Here is a 12,920-nt window from a genome sequence, read left to right on the forward strand (position 1 = left end):
AGAAGAATGCCTTAAAAAGCAGAATTGGTCAAATGGGAAAAGAGGCCCAAAAGCCCCTTGAAGAAAATAATTCCTTCTAAATTAGAATGGAGTAAATGGAAGGTAATGACTTTATGAGAAATCAAGAAATTAGAAAGCAAAACCAAAACAATGACTTATAGAACTCTTTTGCATGACTTGTTTTCTCAGTGAGGGTGGGTGGGGAGGATGGGAGGGAGAGAATGTGAAACTCAAAGCTTTAAAAATGAATGTTAAAATTGTTTTGTTTGTAATTGGAAAATAAGTTGTGCAGGCAATGTGGTATAGACATCTATCTTGCCCTACTGGAAAATAGAGGGGAGGGGGCTGGGAGAAGGTGGTTGAAAGAGGGAGAGCAGATTGGAGAAAGGTGTGGTCAGGGTGTATGCTGTTCTGGGGTGTGGGGAGAGGAGAGATGGGGAGAAAATTTGGAATTCAAAACATGGTGGAAGTAAATGTTGAAAACTGAAAATAAATTATATATAAAAAGGAAAGAAAAAATAAAACAATAATAATTTTTAAAATCACAGCTTTAAAAGGGGCTGTCTTACTTTTCTATTTCTATCACTAGCATAGTGCTTTGCATGGAGTTAAGTGCCTAATAAATACTTTTTCACTCATTCATACATTCATTCCTTCATTCACCTATTCATTCTTCACCTGGGGCTTTAAAACAAAATTGATAACTATTTTGTTTGTTGTTTGTTGTTTTGTCTGACTCTTTGTCTAGTTGTGTCTGACTCTGTGACTCTATTTGAGAGTTTCTTCACAAAGATACTGGAATGATTTGTCATTTCTTTCTCCAGTTCATTTTACAGATGAGGAAACTGGGGCAAACAGGATTAAATGGTTTGCCCAGAGTCACACAGTTAGTAAGTATCTGAGGCCAGAATTGAACTCAAGAAGACAAGTCTTCCTGAATCGAAGCCCAGCACTCTATCCACTACACCACCTAGCTGCCCAATAACTATTTTAATAGCATTCATTTCCTTTAGGTGGAAATGGTATTTTAAAACATTTTAAATATGTTTAGAAATATTTGTTAAAATGAATTTTATGCATTTAAAAACATTATTCTGAAAAAGGGTAAATTTCAAAGGGGTCCATGTTACAAAAAAGGTTAAGAATCCTGATGCAGAGCCAGTGTTTCTCACACTTTAACACACTGCTGCTTTGATGCTGTTTTTTAAAAATATGGTCACTTCCCTCTCATGGAAATTAAAGGTAATTTAGGAGCCTATCTGTTTAGAAATCCTTGAAAACACCATAGTTGTTAACAGTAAGTGAGTTTCCTTCTACCAGTTGTTTGATACAGGGGAGGGAGTATCATAACATTCCACCTCTTCCCCTTCAACTATAGAGAATACAAGAGGGATATGTATAGTTACTGGACTTGTGATTTCCCAAGTCCAACTGATTCAGAAAGATGGCTTACATTAAAAACAAAAACAAAATCATGGCTAGATTTATTCCAAAGGAGGAACCTCTACTGACCCTCAGATGTGATACAGATATTGGGATTCACAAGATATGATGGTGCCTCCAACCTTCAGGGAATGCTAAGGTTCAGACTCTAACAAGAAGAAAGATTATTATCCATATGCTAACTAATCCAGCAATAGGAGAAAGGTTAAGCGATCCACAGGTCTTCTGAGCTCTGTCTTGTCAACTTTCTTGATTCTTGCTTTCCTTCACATAAGGCAGAAATCCATCCACCCTGGATATCTTGCCATCTGCCCTGTCATTTATTGACTCCCCTCACCTGAAATAGTCCCCACAAGACCAAAACTTTAAAGACCATGCCTAGATAAATAAATACAGTTGGCTTTGGAATTCTACCCTAAGCCTGAGATGTTCAGGTTGACAGCAAATTCAACTATCCCACAGATGTCCCATACTGGACATCTTGCCATCTCCCCTGATGTCCCTTTCTCTTCTCCCCCTTTCTAAGAACAGTAATCAAATTAATATGACTACAGCTTCTGGATTGGGCATGACAACTGACTGTCCCAGGCCTCCACTCACCAATTCCCTAACTTTCTAGACCCAAATTACCTTTTCTTCCTCCCCATGATTTGTGAAGTCCACATATTCTTATGCAAGGTTGTTTCAGCTGAGGCTAAGAAAGGTATTCTAATTTCAGATAAGATCATAAATTTAACATACTTTGAAAATTCTAAAGTTCTATGTACATGTTATGATTACACTTATTATTTATAGTAATATTCTTTTGTCTTCTATCTTTAAAGTTGATTTTAAAAGAATCATAAATTTAGATCTAGAGGGGACCTCTGGTTCCATCTAATTCAACCCTATTTCATAAATGAAGAAATGGAAATGAAGAAATTAAGTTATATGCTTAAAGTTGTACAGGTAATAATTGCAAAAGCCCAGGTCTGAACTGAGGTCTTCTAACTCCAAATCCAACTCTCTTCCTACTTATATTCCCAATTTATAAAACTAATTGTTTTCTTGGAATTGTATGTTTGTGCTTACATGTGCATTCTGTTTCTCATTAAATATCTCTCCTTCCTCAGCTGAACAAAATTGCCTGTTTATTCAGTGAGGTTGAGTCCACCAACATCCTATTAACTATTGCCAAAAAGATAAAGCAGCATGATGTAGTGGAAAGAATGCTGGGCAAATAACATTTTATCTCTTTAGGAAAAGGGACTGGCCCTGGGATTTCTTGGGTGTAGGGAACTCAGTGGTAAGGAAACTTCCTCTACCAATGGAGGCCAGCACCTTCTTCTCTGCAATGTAGGGTCTCAGATAGTTGTCTAGAGAACACCAACAGACAGGTTAAGTGACCGGGCTAGGGTCCAAACTAGGATGTACCAGAGACAGGATTTCACCACAGGTCTTCCCTGTCCCAGGGTCAGCTCTCTATTCAAACTCTGGCTCCCACATTTAATAGCTATGTGACCAAGGGCAAGCTATATAACATCTTTTTATCACTACAAGGAAATCAAGACTTGGACTACATACTTTAAGCTTGTTAGGAAGAAAAGAGTCACTCAACATACCTAGTAACACATTCACATTCTATGAAGTCCTCAATTCCAAATACATCCTTTTTATTCATACTTAAACCTCACTGTAATGTTAACTCATTGTAAGGCTTTGGACAAATCCCTTTACCTCTATTAGATTGCATTTTCTCATCTGTAAAAAGAAGGGATTGTATTGGACAGCGTGATTTCAAAAGTCCCACTGTATCTATGATCCTGTTCTTTATTTAGAAGACAACTAAACCAAGTCAGTTTTTTACATCTTAGCAAATTCTGCAGAGATATCTGGGTTGTAGATTACTAGCATCCCTTCACCTCTATTAGACTGCATATTTTTTATTTATAAAAAGAAGAGATTGGCTTGGACCAGGTGATCTCAAGAGTCCCACTGATCTCTAAGATTCTCTTCTTTAGTTTAGGAGACAACCAAATCAAGTCAGCTTTTTACATTTTTAACAAATTCTTCAAGAATAATATCTGTATTGTGGATTACTAAATTCCTACCACTCAACTTCCAGGGAGAAGTTCTAGTATGACCTTAGAAATAGAAGTCTTTCCTAGGAGATCTGAACCTTAAATCTAGGGGAGTTTCTAGGGCTTCAACTATGGCAGAGATGAAGGGTTGGAGGAGGAGGGTGGTTAAAATTCATAGTATATCTCATTTGGTGGAAGAGGATCTGGCAGCTGCCAGATGTGGACTATTTCCCCTAATTGCCAGTAGACTTTTTTAGATTCCTCTGTGGACAGGTAGACAGAAGGACTGTAAATATAGCATTTCATGCCAAGGAAAGCATTTTAAAATGCTGATCCTCTTGGGTGCAATATCTGAAAGTTGTAAGCCTTAGATTTCCCTAGAGAGGCAAATCGGAATTCCTTTGACACTAGTTAACTGGAGTCATAGGCTAAAGGAAACTAGAATAACAGAGACTGTGAATTGAGACACATAGAAGAAAGAGAGAACATGGCATAGTAGGATAGACTATAAGCACATTCAGAACACAAAAAAGGATTGCATTTTTGTCATTGGATCTTTACCATGGAGCTTAGCATCCAGCATGTGCTTAATGAAGGTGTGTTGATAGTGTGATAGTATCTAAAAAGGTTTGACTTTGCAGGGATTAGAGTCAAACAGATTAAGAATTCTTGATTTTATCAAGTATTTTTTTTCCCTTCTTGCTATGAGCAGTAACTGGCTAATGTTATGTCTCTTTTGGCTTGTGTGGTTGTCTTGGATTGTAAAAACTCCTCTCTTTCTTTTCTTTCTATAAGCAAACTCTGGTTATCAGACAGTGTTTTTGAATTTATTCCAGATCTGAAATAGCATTGTCAAATTAACATCAGAGTGTGGCAAAAAGTCCCTTGCACTCACACAGTGGAGAAGCTTTCACAACATAGCCTAAAATGCCTTGTCCAAGAAGAGGGGGTGGTTGGGAGCCATCGACTTCCATGAGCCGTCTGTTTCTGCAGCAGTGCTGAAGTGGCAAAAACAAACACGACTTGTTCAGAGGGCTAATTCTTTTCTTTTCTTTGTCTGATTCCTTGTCAGCACAACTTTTCTTTGCTGTCTGCAAGGCTGCTGAGCATAATGAAGGCTGAGAATGTCTGCCAAGTGCATTTCAGGTTACACAAAGTTGTATTTTTCCTTCCTATCCATTTTGGTGACATCTTGGTTTAAGGGCAACAAAAATGAAGCATCAGTCAACGTCCATGGATAGGATAGCTAGGTGATACAGCTGATAGAGTATTAGACCCAGAGTAGGCATGACGTCTTCCTGAGTTCAAACTTGGCCTCAGACACTTACTAGTATGACCCTGGGCAAGTCACTTAATTCCGTTTGCCTCAATTCTTCATCTTTAAAATGAGCTGGAGAAGGAAATGGCAAAGCACTCCATTGTCTTTGCCAGGAAAACCCCAAATAGGGTCAGGATGTGTTGGACATACGTGAAATGACTGAATGACAACAATATTCAGGACAGTTCAATTCAATTCAACAGACATTGATGAAGGAATAACAATAATTGCAACTAATATTTATATAGCACTTTGAAGTTTGCCAAGCACTTTACATGTATTGTGCCATCTGATCCTTATAACTATGTTAATTAGATGCTCTTATTATCTCCATTTTACAGATGAGTAAACTGAGGCTGAAAAAGATGATGTGATCTTTCTAGGGTCACATAGCTAGGAAGGATGTGAAGCAGGATTCAAAACCAGGTCTCCACACATCCAGCATTCTATTCATTGGGTCATGTGAAGATAGAAAGACAAAAAAGAAAAGCTTTGCCTCCCCTGCTATCATTCTGATGGGGGGTTGGAGAATATAGGTTATTCACAAATAATTTCAAGAAAATTCAAGAAAAAACAGAGGCAGAAGTCAGCACTAACCCCTGGGAGAATAGGGAAGGCTTCATGGAGCAGGTGACACCTAGTTTGATCCTTGAAGGCAAACAAGGGTTTTGAGAGGCAGAGGAGAGGAGAAATGTAGTATGATCAATAGGGAATGGCTTTTGCTGGTCTGTAAAACTGGGAGGATCATGAAGTTCCAATGGAACAGCTAATAATTCAGTTTGGACACTGTGGTTTTTGTAAAGGGCAAGAATATGAAATAAAATAAGAAAAGTAGATAAGATCCAGACTTTAGAGTAACTGAAATGCTAGGCTACAAGGGACTTCAGTCCTTTGTTATCCATGCTGACTATTTTAATGTAGTTTGTGTATTTAATTTTTCTTTTTGAGTTTTGATTTTGATTAAAAGTACTAGAGAAGGCTCCTTCGTTTCAGAATCAACATGCTCTTGGAGGTCAAAGTGGAATTAAGTGCCAAGGTAAGCAGTATATTTAACTTTATTTTGTATTTTCCAATAAGTTAGCCCAACATCAACATCATACTTACCAATTTAGCATAAGATTGAAGCATCTCACCTAAGTCTATTTTCTAGTATTTCTCTGCCGAAATAAGAAAAATAAATGGAAATTTTTAGGGTTTATTTTGTTTTATATTTTGACATTGCAAAGTTCTAATTTTCCTTTAGGAGTCTTCTCTCTGTGCTATTCTTTGTGTTTACCTTTAAAAAGTATAACCATGGGATACATAAAAAAATCATGGGCTTTAGAACTGTACAATTGATCTGTTTGAGACTTAGACTGGACGCTGACAACCTCAAGTTTCAGAGATTGTCTCATATTTATACAAGCCTTCCATCAAGAGTCTGGTTGGCTGCTAGTTCACTGGCAAGGTATTCGGTGAATGCTTTAATTGGGAAAGCAACATTGTTGGATACTGAGGGTTGATGCAGGCCAAGGATTTTTAAGGGATTGTGTCTCAGTTACATGGAATGGAGATTCCGCAGGAATGAAGATTTGTGACTTGAAACCCCTCTCACCCCAATTTCATTTTATAGATGAGGAAATGAAGAGAGTTTATATGACTTGCCTGATGTCAAAACCACACAGCTCACACTGCTTTACAGTGGTTTTAAATGGTACAGCTTGTCATACATTCTTGTAGAAAATGTTCGACTTCACCAATCTAAATTAAAAAAGTAAGTCCTAAGTTCAGTAGGGAAGAAATCCCCATAAACCAGTAGGAATATTAACATAACCTTGTGTCATAGGATTATATGTACCTTAACATCAATATATACCAGAGTATGGCTCAATGGAATTGTTGCCTTCCTTGGCAAAAATGACACCTGATTCAATTTGATCCAGATGTTAGTAAACGCATATTGGGAAATGTGTATTTCTTATGTATCACAGAATCCCAGAGCTCAAAGGGACTCCAGAGAACCCTAGTTTGTCCCATTCCTTGCTAAGAATTTCCTTTTTGGCATCTCCAACAACTGATCTTTACTAGAAAATGTCTGGCAGTGGGAAACCTGCTACTTCCTGGGGTAGCTCAGTTCAATTAGGGCTGTAACTTCTCAGAAATTTTTCCTTAAAACAAATGAAACTGATCTCTTTTCAGTTTCCATCTGTCTCTTTTACTTCTGCCCTCTGGGGAGAAGCAGAATAAGTCTCATCCCTATTCCCCATGACAATCCTTAAAATATTTAAAGACAGTCATCATACCTTACCTGAGTCTTACCTTCTCCAGGATAAATAACTCCAAGTTCCCTTAGCTAGTTCTAGTATGACAAATTCTCTGGTACTTTCACCATGAATCAATCAATCAAAAGGACTTAAGTGTTTTTTTCATATTAGTCACTAAACTAGGAACTGAAGATACAAAGCTCAAAATAAAACATTCCCAGTCCTTGAGACACTTGGATTTTATCAACATTTTGTAAATCTTCCTAAAATGTGGTATCCAGAAGTGAACATGTATGATACATGAATACCTTTCTCCTTATCTTTTATATCTATCTTATTCCCTCAGTCTGGGGCCTACAGGGTTGGATGCCCTTCCATTTGGAGCAATGAAAAATAAGAGTTCTCTGGGTTACGAGACCCCCAACCAAGAGCTCCTAGATCCTCCCACCCCATTCTACCCACAGCAGAGGACCACAAGCTACAGAGGAAGGCTGGTCTCAGGCTCTTGACTACAAAGACATCCATAATCTAACTTCAGCAACTGTAGCTCAGTGGAAAGCCTGAAGCAACCATGACTTCCCATTTTTTCCATTTCCTTTACTGCAATCCAGAGTGCTGCTCCTTCTGACAGCTCAGAGGGAAGATGGAGCCTTTTTGTTGGTACCAACAGAGCACTTCTTTCAAAGCTGAAGACCGTTTCCCCGTAGTCATACAACTATTAAGTGTCAAAAGAAGAATGGTAATCCAGGTATCTCCTGACTCAAAGTTTTAAAGTCTATCTTTGAGGCATTTTGGTAGTAGAGGCTTGGCCTATAAAAACGCCTGAGTTCAAAACCAGACTCAGATACTTACTAGCTGTATGACACTGGGAAAGTCATTTAACCTATTGCCTCAGTTTCCTTAACTGTAAAATGCTGATAACAATAGTGCCTACCTCCCAAGGTTGTGGTGAGGATGAAATGAGATAATGTTTGTAGTGTTTAGCATAGTGCCTAGCACATACTAGGCACTCAGTAAATGTTCTTTTCCTTCCTTCCTTTAAGAAAGTGTGCTATCTCAAAAGGAAAAAAAAACACCAAAACTCAGAATAAATAATATCAGTATTGCTCCATGGGCTAATACTAACGTAACAGATATTTTAAGACTTGTACAGGATAGACTCAGGAACTGAAATACTCAATTTTGTTAATATGACAAAACTCTTTTTGGTAGAATATTTGTTTCACAAAACTCCCCGTGGGAAGGAATGGCATATATTTGTTCTCAAGGATTCTAGTAACATATAACTCCTTTATGATTTATTCATTTATTATTATTTATTATTTTTATTCAGGGAGTGTGAGCATCTATTCCCATCAATATATCGGATATTCAAATTATGGAAAGGTTGGGAATGATGAAAGGAGGAAGCAAGCTAGGGAGGAAGCAAGCATTCAGAAATATTGTCTCTTTTGGAGTATACCAGTCAAGAGCTAGGAAAATCTGAGACTAGTTATTCCCTTTCCCTTGATAATCTGGTCACTACAGTCATTGCTGATTCTGCCCATACTGCAACACTCCAACAGCTATTATCACAAAAAATGTATATATTCCCTTCCATGTTGAAGATCAAACCTCATCTGTGCCTGAGCATTCTGTTACTCTCGTTAATGATCTCCCATAAATTCAACACTGGGGGGTCCATCCATTGTGCTAGGGCTTTTCCTCTCATTCTTATGGTGTTGTAAGAATGCCAGTGGAACATATGGGCTGTTGATCGGTTGTTTATTATTCACACTACACGACCAGCCCATCTTTTAATTATTTATCCCCTTAATAAGATACTTTATATCTGCCAATTCTTATTCTGAGGTCTCATTATAGTATGGGGGTAAGAAGGGGTTTTTGAGGCAAGCTCGAGTGGGTTCTGCCATTCTAGAAAGTCATGAAATACAGCCCCAGCAACAAAATGAGTTGGTTTTCTGAAAACCAGTCCAACTAAATATGGAGAGGCTCATCACTAGAAGGTTGGACACTTAGTGATGATTTTTGGACTGTAGCAAAAATTTTAAACATATACAAATAAATATGTATGTACATATATAATATATGCATGTGCACATATATACACACTAACACTCATATATTTAAACATTTAGGCATTTATATATTGTGTGCATATATGCCTTTATGTATATATATATGCATACAAAATATGTATTATACATACATACATAGATTGTGTGCGTGTGTGTGTTTGTGTGTAGAGATAGAGATGGAACTTAAGGTTTCATTAGTAGAGGGAGCTCCCAGGTAAGGAAACTCAGTGCTCATGAATATCATCACTTTTGCTTCAACTTACAGTCTTAAAGAGTCATCTGATAATTGAGAGGTTAGGTACCTCATACAAGTGACCCTGCAAAAGGGAAAGACCTGTGTTTTGGTCAAACTGTTTGGATATGTACAGTCCGTATGTGTCAGGAGTGGGGCCTGAACAAAAGTTCTCTAGACTTAAAGGCCTGTTTTCTATCCATTATACCATCCTGTTTCATATACGTGTGTGTTTGTGTGTGTGTTTTATGTACACACACACATTTAAATCAAAGTACTCATTGTTGAACTCCATCTAGAGAAACAAAGGTAATGAAGTGAAAATATTTTTGAACCATGATTGCTAATATTGCTTATACTCAGGATAGTGGTTAAAGGATTTTATTAAGAAATAGCAGTTTCTTTTTAAATTTATTACTTGCTAATTCTGAATTTAGCTATGTGGACATTGACAGTGCCTTGCACATAGTAGGTACACCACACACATTTGGTGCTTGTTGCTTGTTTATCTCTCCCCTTCATGCTTAAGAATGTGTTTGCATGGGATAGAATGAATACTAAACTTCTAGCTTTGGCATTACTTCTTGGGATCAAAGTGATCTATTAGCAAAGTATCAGAGAGAGAAAAGTCGATTATTTATCCCAACAGAAACAAACAAACCCTGAAGCCGTGTCCTTTGAACACAGCCCTTTAGTAACTAAGCTTGATCCCTCTGGCATATTTTTATGATGTTCTTCAAAGGCACAATGCTTAATCAAAGATAGGGAATTAAAACTCCAGTAAATCTTTAGGAGCATTCGACTTTAATGTATCTCAGGCAATTTGAATTTCCAGTTAATGTGTTGGCTGCATTGTAGAGTATTGAATAAGAGTCCTGGACTTGGAGCCAGAAGATCAGGCTGTGAGCCCCAGTGCTCTGTGTGAAGGATAAAAGGCTTCAGACCAAGGACTTTGGATCCACTGGCCCCTGGTCAGCTTCCCAGGACGTTAGCTCATCTACACTGCGTCAGTTCAGAAGAGCTTGTTGTTAGCCTCAGGGCTCTTTCACCTTAAAGTCTTTATTAAAACTTCCCTGAAAAAACCCTTGAGCCTCATGGACTTTTCTGGTCCCTGAACTGACTCAGTTCCCTTAATTTAGAGATATATTTATTGCGTCTGAATTCTTTGCTACAGCTACTGTTTTAAGTGAGCTTTCTCTGCCTCTGCTATCCTCCCTGTTTCCTTTTTTACTCACCCTCTAGACAACAAGAATATGTTTTCTAGGATTTATTGTCAAAGAAAAAAAGAATGCATTATTTCAGAAATATATACACTAGGTAATTAGGGGAGAAAATAAAAGATATCTATCAGTCCTAAATCTGAAGTTATCTTGCTCTTCAGCATCACCCTGAAAAAAAAAACCAAAACTGCTAAACCATTATTCTAATCCCAGGTTCATTCCCAAACAATTAAAAAATCTCCTAATGGAATAGTGGGTTTGGGGGGCTTCTCTTCTCACTCTTGGAGGAGTAGGAGCACAATTGTTGTCATTCATAGCAGGGCAAGATGAGCTTCCTCAACAACTCGCTCTGCGATGGTAGCACCTAACAAGAAGAGTGGTTGGTTGTATTAGCATTTCAACTGGGGTGTTATTTAAAGGCAGCATGTAGGAATAAGGTTGTTAGAGAAGTATGGAGTGGGGTTGGTGGTAGGTGGATGCCAGCCTCCATGGAGAGAAAGCATGGTGGAGACCCCAGTGGAGTCCACAGTAAAGAATGACCAATAAAGGCCAAGAAGTATGGTGTTGCTCTGATACCAGTGATGGTATTTGATCTTGGGTTTGAAGTTTTCTCTCTTTGTGTTATCGTTGGTGGTGTGTGTGGATATTTATAGATGTTTGTGTCACATTTCATATTGCTAAAATACCCAGGATGCTGTGTTTTTTTGGGGGGAATTGAGGAAGAAACTATGAAGTCAGATTCAGTGGAGAAGAGCTTGCCTGATTTGTAGATGAGTTTGTTTCCTTTCCCTACCCAGGAATAGCTGCTATCACTGAGAGAAGACCTGGGCCTTTGTCATCTAGCCTAGTTAATGCAAGTAATCCCTAGTGGGACATCTGATCACATCCCTTTTCTATTAGGGGACAAAGAGATAAATTCAAACCTGAAAATAAAGTAGTTCCCATGACCTCAGAATCCAGAGAATTCAACCAAAACACAAGCCATTTTCCCTCCTACACCTGGGGCAAGCTTATGAAACATTCTCATTCTTTATAATTGTCCTTTGTCACTGAATATAATTGTGTCACTGAACTTCTCTGTTTTGAGCTTACCCATCACTCCCCTTCCCCATCATTCTTGACCTACTACTTGATGGAGGTCAGTCTGTGTATGAGCCTGTGGTAGTACAAACTAGAGGAAGATTCTGAAAGAAGGGGAACTATGGGGAAAACATGGGGAAGTGATGTAAGGTGTAACTAGAGTAAGAATCAGAGAAGGAGCAAGTACTGACGAAGGGAAAAGAGGGTAGTGACACTAGGGCATGTGTGTATGTTTACCCCACCTGCTATACAGAGGTGAAAATCTTGGTCAATCATGTGCTATGGAGAATAAAGTATAATGCTGCACTCACTGGTGTAAAGGGAAAAGCTAGTGGAAAAGCAATAGCATTCCAAATGAGACCAAGAGAGCACACAAAGAGAGAAAGCAACAGAGGCTAGGAGGAGTAGAAAAGTAGCAACCTGAGGAGAAGGTGAAGGTGTGAGTCATCCAGACAAACAGGACTGGGGCTCAGTGGTTAGCACTGTTCCCTCCCTACAACAGAAGAGGAATGAATCTAAGCATCCCAAATGAGAGAGACACACAGAGACAGGGGGACACACACACACAGAGGGTCACAGAGAGACACACACACACACATACACAAGAGACAGGTAGACAGACACACACAGAGGAACACAGACGGACACACACACACACACAGACACATATACGCAGAGACAGAGATGGGGGGATAGAGACAGAGGCAGTGAGTCAGAGACATATACAGGCACACAGGGGGACAGCAAGAGGGAAGGACAAAGAGGGAGAGACAAAGGGGACAGAGAGAGGGACTCTTTCTCTCTCTCTTTCTCTCTCTGTGTGTGTGTGTGTGTGTGTGTGTGTGTGTGTGTGTGTGTGTGTGTGTGTGTGTGAAACTCTTGGGGGCTTGAAAAGGGATTTGACCTACTTTGTCCTGGAACGTCATCATGTGTTTAATGCACAGTGGTAGCTTTAATATATTTTATTTTATTTTTCCTTTTGCTTCTAAGTGAAGAATAATGTACAGTTATATATTTATGTGATTAATTTCACTTATTGGGTGTACTTGTATTATACAGAAATTCACCAATGAAGGAAAAAGGGTGGAGAGTTTTTTTTCCCTAGTGGGTGGTAACATAAGCCAAAGTCCAACTGAAAAAAAATCTATGCGTACAGACCAAAGATGACACACAAGGGATGAATCTAGGAGACAGATAGCCAACTGTACGAGAGTCATAGAGAATTTGGTCTTACTGCAGAGCATTC

This window comes from Notamacropus eugenii, chromosome 6 (assembly GCF_028372415.1).
Source record: "Notamacropus eugenii isolate mMacEug1 chromosome 6, mMacEug1.pri_v2, whole genome shotgun sequence".
NCBI lineage: Eukaryota > Metazoa > Chordata > Mammalia > Diprotodontia > Macropodidae > Notamacropus > Notamacropus eugenii.